The sequence below is a fragment of the Carcharodon carcharias genome, chromosome 6 (assembly GCF_017639515.1).
Source record: "Carcharodon carcharias isolate sCarCar2 chromosome 6, sCarCar2.pri, whole genome shotgun sequence".
In the NCBI taxonomy this organism is placed as follows: Eukaryota; Metazoa; Chordata; class Chondrichthyes; order Lamniformes; family Lamnidae; genus Carcharodon; species Carcharodon carcharias.
The window spans coordinates 183571758-183584402 of record NC_054472.1 but is presented as its reverse complement, the minus strand read 5'-3'; positions in this window follow the sequence as shown (position 1 = coordinate 183584402).

Below are 12645 nucleotides of genomic sequence, written 5' to 3'. Positions count from 1 at the left end.
GAAGACTGATGAGAAGTATTCATTTTGTATCTCTCCCATTTCTTCTGGCTCCACACACACATTCCCACCTCTGTCCCTGAGTGGGCCTACCCTTTCCCTGGCAACCCTCTTGCTTTTTACATATGTATAAAAGGCCTTGGGATTTTCCATAATCCTGGTTGCCAGTGACTTTTCATGACCCCTTTTAGCCCTCCTGACTCCTTGCTTAAGTTTCTTCCTACACAAAGGTGTACACTGCTGCCATTGCGCGCTGGTGGTGGAGGGAGTGACTGTTTAAGCTGGTGGATAGGGTGCCAATTAATGGGCTACTTAGTCCTGGATGGTGTCATGGCTGACTACCCTGAATTTTTCTGAGTGCCCTGCTATAATATCTTAAACAATAGCTTCTAACATTTTCCCAATGACCTATGTTAAGCTAACTGGCTGTAATTTCCTGCTTTCTGTCTCCCTCCCTTTTGACTTATTGCTTTTCTGTTGTATTTATTTTCAAAGTATATGTTGTACCTTCAACGAATACCGCTCTTTTTGAAATTATAATTGATAAGCGCATTGGACCAATTTTCTATGTAAAGGAACTACAAATATGAAGATAAGACATTGTCCATTTCGTGCTTTGAACCTATTTAACCACTCAATTTCTCTTTATCCTTTCATTCAGAACATGTTAGCGTCGCTGGCTAGACCAGCATTTATTGCCCATCCCAGTTGCCATTGAGAAGGCAGTGAATTTTGACCCAGTGACAGTGAAGGAGCGCTGATATAGCTCAGAGACTATGTGTGTGACTTGGAGGGGAACTTGCAGGTAGTGGTGTTCCCACACGTCTGCTGCCCTTGTCCTTCTAGGTGGTAGAGGTCGCGGGTTTGGAAGGTGCTGTCGAAGGAAGCTTGGCGAGTTGATGGCAGTGCATTTTGTTAAAGGTGTACCCTGCTGCCATTGTGCGCTGGTGGTGGAGGGAGTGAGTGTCTAAGCTGGTGGATGGGGTGCCAATTAATGGGCTACTTAGTCCTGTTTGGTGCCTTGGCTGAGCTGCATGTTAATTCCATGTCCTCACCTTCATTCTATAACTCTGACAACCCTGACTTAACAAAAAGCAACAATTCTTAGCTGTGAAATTATCAATTGACCACCACCCCCACCACCCCCTCATTCCCCCTGCCCCCGAACCCCCACCGCCAACGCTGCATAGATTTTGGGAGGAAAGAGTTCTAGATTTCCACTCCAATTTGTGTGAAAAAGTGCTTCCTGACATTACCCCGAATAGCTTGGCTCTATTGTTAAAGTTGTGCTGCCCATAAGGACTCAATGGGTCAAGTGGCATCCTTCTGGGCCGTAAATGGCTCAATGGGCCGGATTTTTGAAGAGTCGGTAATTATTCCCACCCCACCATCCTGCCTCTGTCCTTGCAGAAATTGGCTGCCTTATTTTTGTGTTGGGAAGGTGGACATAGGGTAGAGAGGGGTCCACCCTCTCCAGAGACAGGCTCAGGCTCAAGGTGGTAATGGAGGCGGGAGGATAGCGAGGCTGACAGGCTAAAAGCCTGCTACCATTTACTGTGACATCAGCCTGGGTCTCCTCCATGCCCCGCCATGAATCCTCCATATTCATTCTTCCAGTATTCACTATGTACAGAGCCAATGAAGCATTAACTAGCCTGGCAAGTCTTTGAAATTCGCCTCAAACTGACAACATTAGCAAAGAAACGTTGAAAATCTCCTCTGAAAACACTGCTCATCTCACAACTTAATAAAAGTGTCAATCACACAGCCATTCATTGTATCGATGACAAAAAAACCTTTAATCTACTTCACACTTTTACTCTTGTTTAATCACACATGCTTTGAAAAATATTCTTCAATGAAAGATGGGGTTATTTCAAGGTAATAAAGTTGTCAATCAAACAAAACCAGCACTTCCTTGCAAGCTGTATAAGTAATGAACTAAGGCCATTCTTGGAGCTCAGCCAAGCATTCATAATGAGGCCATCTGGCAACCATATCAATAGAAGCAACTTAAACAGATGGCTAGACATCTGCTTTTGAAATGGCTGACCCTTTACCCTGAGCCTGTGACTCCCTAGTTCTCGACTCTCTATCCAGGTGCAGTTAACTTATAAAACTCTCTTGGAATTTTATATGTTTCAATAAGATCACCATTCATTTTTCTAAACTGAAGAAAATATAGGCCCTTTCTTTTTTCCTATTAACTCATGAGATGTGGGTAATGCTGGCTAGGCTAGCATTTATTTCACCTTCAGGAAGAGCAGTCAGAGAGATGGATCTGCAGGAAATACGCAGAGCAGGGAGAGAATAAATACAGCCCGGGGAGTCTGGCCAACATCACTCACCTTCGGGAACAGTAGTCGGAGAGGTGGACCTTTCGGCAGCTTGGAACCAGCCCATCCTGAGTTCGAAAGAAGAGTGAAAAAAAACAAATTGTGACATCACAGGAAAGAAGCAATTTGATTGGTTGGAGAAAAAGCTAGCTGTTTGGTGAGTATCTGGTGAGTCTCGTAATTGTTTAAGGTTTATTCCATTCCTTAGGTTTAAAATAAAGTAGGAACTGTACTTTTGGTAAGGTTTATTATGTAGGGCCAAGGAATATAAAGTTATTAGAAGTATACCAAAGTAAAATAAAGTAAACATAAAATAAGTAAATTGAAGCCATGGCAGGAAAGCTCAGTCATGTGGAATGCATATCCTGTAATATGTGGGAAGTCGTGGATGCTCCCAATGTCCTAGATAACCACATGTGCTGGAAGTGCCACCAGTTACAGAACTTTGAGCTCTGGGTTTCAGAGCTTGAGCGGCGGCTGGAGTCACTGCGGCACAGCCACTAGGCCGAGAGCTACATGGATAGCACTTTCAGAGAGGCGGTCGCACCGCAGCTTAGGAGCCTGGAGGTGGAAAGGGAATGGGTGGCCGCCAGGCAGTCCAAGAAAACTAGGCAGGTAGTGCAGGAGTCCCCTGGGGTCCTGCTCACAAGCCAGTTTTCCATTTTGGAAACTAGTGAGGGTGCTGGTTCCTCAGAGGACTGCAGTCAGAGCCAAGTTTATGGCCCCATGAGCTGTTCAGAAGAGCTATAGTGATAGGGGATTCATTAGTAGGGGAACAGACAGGCATTTCTGTGGCCGTAAACATGACTGCAGGATGGTGTGTTGTCTCCCTGGTGCCAGGGTCAAGGATGTCACGGAATGGCTGCAGGACATTCTTCTGGGGGAGGGTGATCAGTCAGAGGTCATGGTTCACGTTGGTACCAATGACTTAGGTAGGCAAGGGGATGAGGCCCAGAAAGCAGACTTCAAGGAGCTAGGAAGGAGATTGAAAAGCGGGACCTCTAAAGCAGTAATCTCAGGATTACTCCCAGTCCCACGTGCAAGCGAGTATAGAAATAGGAGAATTGAGCGAATAAACACATGGCTGGAAAAATGGTGTAGGAGGGAGGACATCAGGTTTCTGGGGCATTGGAACCGGCTCTGGGAAAGGTGGGACCTGTACAAGCCGGACGGTCTACATCTGAACAGGACTGGGATGAATATCCTCGCAGGGAGATTTGCTAGTGCTGTTGGGAGGGATTTAAACTAGATTGGCACGGGAATGGGAACCTGAGGGCAAAGTCAGAGCAGGGAATGGGAGATGGAGAATTAGTGAGTGACTCTGAAAGACAGAAGAAGCACAAGTTAAAAAGTGAACAACACAAGAACTTGGCACTGTTAAAGGTATATATGTAAATGCAAAGAGCATAGTAAATAAAGCCAATGAGCTGAGGGCACAGATACACACATGACAACATGATATCAACGGAAACTTGACTAAGGAGGGGCAAAAATGGCAGCTCAACATCCTTGGATATAGAGTTTTCAGGCAGGCTAGGGAGGGGGATAAAAAAGGTGGGGGTGTAGCATTATTGGTTAAAGAATCAATTACAGCTGTGAGGAGGGATGATATACTAAATGACGTGTCAAATGAGGCCATTTGGATTGAGCTCAGGGATAAAAAAGAGACAGCCACACTGCTAGGAGTGTACTATAGACCCCCAAATAGTGGAAGGGAGTTAGAAGAGCAAATATGTAGACAGATTTCTGAGTGCAAAAACAATAGGGCAGTAATAGTTGGGGACTTCAACTAATCTAATATCAATTGGGATACAAACAGTGTGAAGGTCACAGGGAGCACAAAATTCTTGAACTGCATTCAGGAGAACTTTTTTTAACCAGCACGTAACAAGCCCAATGAGAGGGGACGCAATTCTAGATTTAGTCTTAGGAAATGAAGCTAGGCAAGTGGATGAAGTAGCAGTGGGGAACCATTTTGGAGATAGTTACCATAGTACAGCTAGATTTAGCATCATTATGAAAAAGGACAATGAAAGAACAGGAGTAAAAGTTCTAAATTGGGGGAAGACAAATGCTATGAGGCTCTGAGGTGAGCTGGTGAGACTGGACTGGATACGGCTACTAGAAAGGAAAACAGTGTCAAATCAGTGGGAGGCATTCAAAAGTGAGATTCTATGGACAAAGTGTCGACATGTCCCCACAACAAAAAGGGTGGTACTGCACATCTAGAGCCCCCTGGATATCCAGAAGCATACAGGCCAAAGTGAAGCCCAAAAAGAAAGCTTATGACAGTCACAAAAGACTTAATACTGTAGAAAGCCTATAAGAGTATAGAAAGTACAGGGGTGAAGTAAAAATGGAAATTATGAAAGCAAAGAGAGGCAAAGTATTGGCAGGTAAAACCAAAGCAAACCTGAAGATCGTTTACCAGTACATTAAGAACAAGACATAACTGAGGAAAAGGTAGGGCCTATCAGAGATGTAAATGGTAACCTGTGCGTTGATGCTGAAGATGTGGGCAGGGTTTACAATGAGCACTTTGCCTCCATCTTCACTAAGGAGAGGGATGGTGCAGATATTCTAGTTAATGAGGAGGAGTGCGAAACATTAAATACAATAAGCATGGTGGCAGAGGAGGTACTGGAGCGACTGACATCCTTGAAGGTAGAAAAATCACCAGGGCCAGATGGATTGTATCCCAGGTCATGCTTTTGTTCCCTGTCACTGAGCCAATTTTGACTCCAACCTTTCACCTTCCCCTGTATCCCATGTGATCTCACCTTCCAGGGAGGAAAAAGCAGATGCTCTAAGAATCATTTTCCAATCCTTACTAGATGCAGGCGAGGTATCAGAGGATTGGAGGTCTGCGAACATCGTACCATTATTTAAAAAGGATGCGAGGGATAGGCCTGAAAATTATAGCTCAGTCTGACTTCATTGGTGGGCAAATTATTGGAAACAATTCTGAGAGACAGGATAAACTGTCACTTTGAAAGGCACAGATTTGATCAGGCATAGTCAGCATGCTTTTGTTGGGGGCAGATTGTGGGCAGAATTTTGCCCTTGACGGGCGGGCTCCAACGACTTGGCGGTGGGCAGGCAGCCGATCGCCGCTGGCGAAACAGGCCCTGCCGCCCTTTTGAATGGGCGGGCCAATTAAGACTAAGTGCTGCCTCCAGGAGAGCACTGAAAGTTTCATAAACATCAAAAATAGAAAAATAAAAAAATTAGTAATATGTCCCCCTCATGTGACAACGTCACACGAGATGGGACATGTTAATAAATATCACGTAAAGTTTATTGAAGTTTTTTAAAACAGACATGAAGCCTCATCCCACCAGTGGGTGAGGTTTCATGTGTTATCAGAAGCCCGCTGGGGCTCCTGGCCTGCCTGCCAGCCTTAAGGTTGGACGGGCAGGGCCTCTAATTGGCTTAATTATCCTGTCAATGGCCTCAATTGGCCATTGACAGGTCGGCGGGCGGACAGCTGATTTCGCTGAATAGTTAAGTGGGGCGGGATGACATCGAGGGTTCCCCCAGATGTCATCCCACGTCAATTTCCCCTCGGTGAGTGGGCCCCGCCCCCAACTCGCTGACGGAAAAATTCTGGCCTGTGTCTTACTAACTTTAGTAGAACAAGGAGGATTGATGAGGGTGGTGCAGTAGATATTGTCCATATGCATTTGACAAGGCAGACTGGTCAGAAAACTGAGATCGTATGGGATACAGGGGAAGGTGAAAAGTCGGTGTCAGAATTGGCTCAGTGACCGGAAACAAAGGGTAATGGTCGATGGATGTTTTTGCGAATGGAAAATGGTTTCTAGTGGTGTTCCATGGCTCAGTGTTGGGGCCCTTGCTGTTTGTTGTATATATTAACGATTTGGACATAAATGTGGGAGGCATGATTGGGAAATTTGCAGATAAGACAAAAATTGGCTGTGTCGTTGATAGTGAAGAGAATAGCTGTTGTCTCCAGGATGATATCAATGGTTTGGTTGAGTGGGCAGAAAATTGGCAAATGGAATTCAATCCAGAAAAGTAGGAGGTAATTTATTTGGGGAGGGCGAACAAAGCAAGGGATATAAATAAATGGGAGGATATTGAGAGAGGTTGAGGAAGTGCAAGATCTTGGAGTACATGTCCACAGGTCCCTGAAGGTGGCAGGACGGGTGGATAAGGTGGTAAAGAAGGCATAGGGATTGCTTTCCTTTATTGGATGAGGTATTGAATACAAAAGCAGGGATGTAATGATGGAACTGTATAAAACGCTGGTTAAGCCACGAGGAATTTTGTGTACAGTTCTGGTCACCACATTACAGGAAGGACATAATTGCTCTGGAGAGAGTACAGAGGAGATTTACAAGAATGTTGCCAGGGCTTGAAAATTGCAGCTATGAGGAGAGGTTGGATAGGTTAGGGTTGTTTTCCTTAGTACAGAGGAAGCTGAGGGGTGACCTAACTGAGGTGTACAAAATTATGAGGGGTCTATATAGGGTGACAGGAAAAATTTGTTTCCCTTAGCTGAGGGGTCAATTACCAGGGGGCATAGATTTAAGATGATTGGTAGAAGGATTAGAGGGGACATGAGGAAAACCTTTTTCACCCAGATGGTGGGGGGCATCTGGAATTCATGGCCTATCTCCACTAGGAGAGGCAAGGTTTGATCAGGGATAGTCAGCATGGCTTTGTCAGAGGGAGGTCATGCCTAACAAATTTGATTGAATTTGTTGAGGAGGTGACCAGGTGTGTAGGTGAGGGTAGTGCGGTTGATGTAGTTTATATGGATTTCAGCAAAGCCTTTGACAAGGTCCCACATGGGAGATTTATAAAGAAGGCAAATGCACATGCGATACAGGGTAATTTGATAAGGTGGATTCAAAATTGGCTTAGTTGTAGGAGACAGAGGGTGATGACAGAAGGATGCTTTAGTGACTGGAAGCCAGTGTCCAGTGGCGTACCACAGGGATCTGTGCTGGGTCCCCTATTATTCACCTTTTATATAAACGACATAGATGACAATGTGGGGGGTAGGATTAGTAAGTTTGTGGATGACACAAAGATTGGCCGGGTGGTTAACAGTGAGGTTGAGGGTCTTGGGCTACAGGAAGATATAGACGGAATGGTCAAATGGGCAGATAATTGGCAGATGGAACTTAACCCTGAAAAGTGTGAGGTGATACACTTTGGAAGGAGTAATTAGACAAGGAAGTATTCAATGAATGGCATGACACTAGGAAGTTCTGAGGGACAAAGGGACCTTGGCGTGTGTGTCCATAGATCCCTGAAGGCGGAGGAGCATGTTAGTGGGGTGGTGAAAAAGGCATATGGGACACTTGCCTTTATCAATCGAGGCATAGATTACAAAAGTAGGGAGGTTATGTTGGAGTTGTATAGAACCTTGGTGAGGCCATAGCTGGAGTACTGTGTGCAGTTCTGGTCACCACATTATGGAAAGGATGGGATTGCACTGGAGGGGGTGCAGAGGAGATTCACCAGGATGTTGCCTGGGATGAAACATTTAAATTATGAAGAGAGGTTGGATAGACTTGGGTTGTTTTCGTTGGAGCAGAGAAGATTGAGGGGGGACCTGATCGAGGTGTACAAGATTATGAGGGGCATGGACAGGGTGGATAGGGAGCAGCTGTTCCCCTTAGTTGAAGAGTCAGTCACGAGGGAGCATAAGTTCAAGGTGAGGGGCAGGAGGTTTAGGGGGAATGTGAGGAAAAGCTTTTTTACCCAGAGGGTGGTGACGGTCTGGAATGCGCTGCCTGGGAGGGTGGTGGAGGCGGGTTGCCTCACATCCTTTAAAAAGTACCTGGACAAGCACTTGGGACATCCTAACATTCAAGGCTATGGGCCAAGTGCTGGTAAATGGGATTAGGTGGGTAGGTCAGGTGTTTCTCATGTGTCGGTGCAGACTCGATGGGCCGAAGGGCCTGTTCTGCACTGTGATTCTGTGATTCTGTGATGTTGGTGGTTGAGGCTGAAATGCTCAACTCACTTAAAAGGTACCTGGATCTGCGTCTGAAGTGCTGTAACCTGCAAGGATATGGACCAGGCCCTGGAAAGTGGGACTAAAATGAGCAGCTAGTTTTTTTTTCATCTTTTTTTGACTGGCACAGACATGATGGGCTGAATGGCCTCTTTCTGCACCATAACTATTCTATGGTTTTATGATTTCCATCCCTATGCAACTGAGTGGCTTGCTAGGCCATTTCAGAGAGCAGTTAAGAGTCAACTACATTGCTGTGGGTCTGGAGTCACATATAGGTCAGATCAGGTAAGGCAGATTTCCTTCCCTAAACGATATTAGTGAACCGGATGGATTTTTACAACAACCTGATAGGATCCTGGTCATGGAGTACACGAATTAGGAGCATGATTAGGCCACTCAGCCCCTCAAGCCTGCTCCACCATTCAGTAAGATCACGGCTCTGTGTAACCTCACTCCATATTCCCACCTACCCCCGATAACCCTTCACCCTTTTACCCATCAAGAATCTATCTACCTCTGCCTTGAAAACATTCAAAGATTCTGTTCCCACCACCTTTTGAGGAAGAGAGTTCCAAAGACGCGCCACCCTCTGAGAGAACGTTTCTTATCTCTGTCTTAAATGGGCAACCCCTTATTTATAAACAGTGACCCCTAGTTCTCGAAACATCCTTTCCACAGCCACCCTGTGAAGGCACCTCAGAACCTTATACATTTCAATCAAGTCACCTTTTACTCTTCTAAACTCCAACAGTTTCAAGCCTAGCCTGTCCAGCCCTTCCTCATAAGACAATCCTCTCGTTCCAGATATTCTAGTCTAGTAAACTTCCATCCCAGTCTAGTAAACCTCCTCTGAATTGCTTCCAATGCATTTATATCCTTCCTTAAATTAGGAGACCTATAACGTACACAGTATTCCAGATGTGGTCTCACCTGTACAACTGAAGCATAATCTCTCTACTTTTGTATTCAATTCCCCTCGCAATAAACAATAATATTCTATCAGCTTTCCTAATTACCTGCTGTACCTGCATACCAACCTTCTTTGATTCATGCACTAGGACACCCAGATTCCTCTGAATCTCAGAGCTCTGCAATCTCTCACCATTTACATAATAAGCTTCCTTTTTATTCTTCCTGCTAAAATGGACAATTTCACATTTTTCCACATTAAACTCTATTTGCCAGATCATTGACCACGCCCTTAGCCTATTAATATCCTTATGTCCTCTTCACATCTTACTTTCCTACCTATCTTTGTATTATCAGCAAATTTAGTAAGCATACCTTCAGTCCCTTCATCCAAGTCATTTATATAAATTGTAAAAAGCTGAGGCCCCAGCACTGATCCCTGTGGCACACCACCTTGTCACATTCTGCCAACCAGAAAAAGGCCCATTTATGCCAACTCTCTGTTTCCTGTTAGTTTGCCAAACTTCTATCCATGCAAATATCCCCCCCTACAGCATGAGCATTTATTTTCCACAATAGCCTTTGATGTGACACCTTTTCGAATGCCCTCTGGAAATCTAAGTACAGTACATCCAAATCCTTCAAAGAAATCCAATAAATTTGTTAAACATGGGGCAGAATATTCCCCCCGTCGGGGGGTGGGGGGAGGGGGGAGTTCAGGAGCGGGCAGGCCTCCAATCGGCATGTCACCATGTTACGTGGGCAGGCCAATTAAGGCCCACCCAGTGTGATGTCCGCAAGGAAGCTCCCTGTGTGGGCGGGGAGGGATTCCCTAAACCCGAGAGTGTGTTATGTCGCACATGTGCACAAAAGAGCTAAGTGCTGCCTCAGGGAGATCGGCTCCACAATAAAAAATCTTACAAACAGAAAAAAAATATTTCCCTGACATGTCCCCTCATGAGTTGGGACATGTCCATCACTTTTAAATACACTTCTATTAAATTTTTTAAAACCTACATGTAACGTCATCCCACCTGTGGATGAGGTTTGATGCTTTTTCCAATGCCCGCCAGAGCTCCCGGCCTGTGCATCAACTTTAAGGTTGGATGGGCAGGTCCACTAATTACTTTAATTACTTTGTCAATGGTATCAATTGGCTAGCCCAAAGGCTAGGCCAACTGGCCTCTAGTTTCCTGCTTTCCGTCTCCCTCCTTTTTGAATAAAGGAGTCACATTCGCCCTTTTCCAACCTAATGGGACCTTCCTCGACACTGCCCTATTAATGACTAAATACAATGAGGAATTCAGGGGATATATTTTTACTCAGAATCATTAAGATATGGAATACATTAGCACATGGAGCAGCTGAGGTGAATTTCATAGATACATTTAAGGGAGAGCTAGGTAAGCACATTAGGGAGAAAAGAATAGAAGGATATGTTGATGAGATGAGATTTTTTTTATTATTTGTCCATGGGATGTGGGCATTGCTGACTAGGACAGCATTTATTGCCCATCCCTAACTGCTCTTGTTCAGAGGACATTTCAGAGTTAACCACATTGTTGTGGGTCTGGAGTCACATGTAGGCCAGACCAGGTAAGGATGACAGATTTCCTTCCCTAATTAGTGAACCAGATGGGTTTTTACAACAATCAACAATGGTTTTCATCAGACTTTTAATTCCAGATTTTTATTGAATTAAAGTTTCACCATCTGCCATGGTGGGGATTTGAACCCAGGTCCCCAGAGAATTACCCTGGAATATCAACCCAGTGACAATACCCTTATGCCACTGATGAAGAGAGATGTTCATGTAGAGCATAAACTCCAGCATGGACAAATTGGGCTGAATGGCCTGTTTCTGTTCTGTAAATAGGGTTGCAGACTGTGACTAAATCTATTTTCATCACATGACTTGCTCCAGGCTCCAGCCATTAGCCGGCCAACACACCCATCCTTGTGATGCACTGCCTTTTTAATTGGAAAGCAAAAAGACTCATTGCCCAACTGGATAATGCTTGACTGTCAGTCAAACAACGTTTTTTACCTCCATTGTCAATATTTTTATATCTAGTAAAGGGAAATGTAAAAAAAAACAATATTTTTAATGTCCCAATTACTTTTCACCAGGGCTGCAGTGTCCTAGAGATTGGTCTTCAATCCCTGAAGACTCCAAGCCAACCCTGGAGAGTTAGCAACCCAAGCTGTAAATGCTATGTCATAATAGGCCATCAAGCTATCTGCCAAGGCCTTTGTCACCACTGAGATTAAAGCAGGTGAGTACCCCTTTTAATAGCACTCAAACTGCCCATTTCCCAGCCTGTATTCCCCCATGTGGTACTACTGACTTATGAGATATCGATCGGCAGGTTGTAATCACATCATCAGAAACCCCACACCCTAGCTCCGCCACTCACCACTGCTCTTGCCCCATTTCGCCAAAAGTCAGCTGAGAAGGCAGCCAAGGTCGGCCTTTCATATTGCAGAATTCCTGCTATTGCATCGTGCGCTTCTCCTCCTGCCTAATTTAGCTCACCTTTGCATGGTTATGAAAAATCAAAGGTGGCTTAAGCCATCATGGAAGGAGGTTGTGTTGAGTTGAATGTCTGACTGAGTTGCCGCCAGGGTTTGTTCAATAATATTTAGACACGATGCATTTCTAAAAATTTTACTGGGAAAACAAATTCTCTGGCAGTTCTTTGGCGTTGCTTATACAGTTCTGGTTTTGTCGTTGAGTGCAAGAACAGGGGCATTGTGCAGGTTCTGGGCCAAAGCCATTCAGTTGAGAGTGACAAGTAGAGAGCAGCAGGACAGCACTGAGTATCACAGGTATCAATACAAACTGAGGAGGGCACTTGTTCTTCCCCTTAACGGAGAATAAATGGTTATACCTTTTACAGGTGATGATTAGAAGGAGATTTGATAGAGGTGTTCAAAATCATGTTAGGGTAAATAGGGAGAAACTGTTTCCAGTTATAGAAGGGTGGGTATCCAAAAGGGTTGAGGTTCTTTGAAAGAGCAAGCACAGATCCGATGGGCCGAATGCCCTTCTCCTGTGCCACACTACTCTATAATTCTTTGACTCTATTTAAGGTGATTGGTAACAGGAGTAAGGTGAGGAGACATTTTTTCTACTCGGTGAGTTGTGTTCTGGAATGCAGTGCCTGAAAGGTCGGTAGAAACAGATTGACTTTCAATAGGAAATTCGATAAATTCTTGAAGGAAAAACACTTTACGAGCTTACGGAGAAATAAAAAGAAGAAAAATAAATGTTTGCATTTATATAGCATCTTTCATAACCGCAGGACGCCCCCAAAGCACCAGCGAAATACTTTTGAAGCATATTCAGTGTAGTAATCTAGGAAAAGTGGCAGCCAATTTGCACACAGCAAGCTCCCACAAATAGCA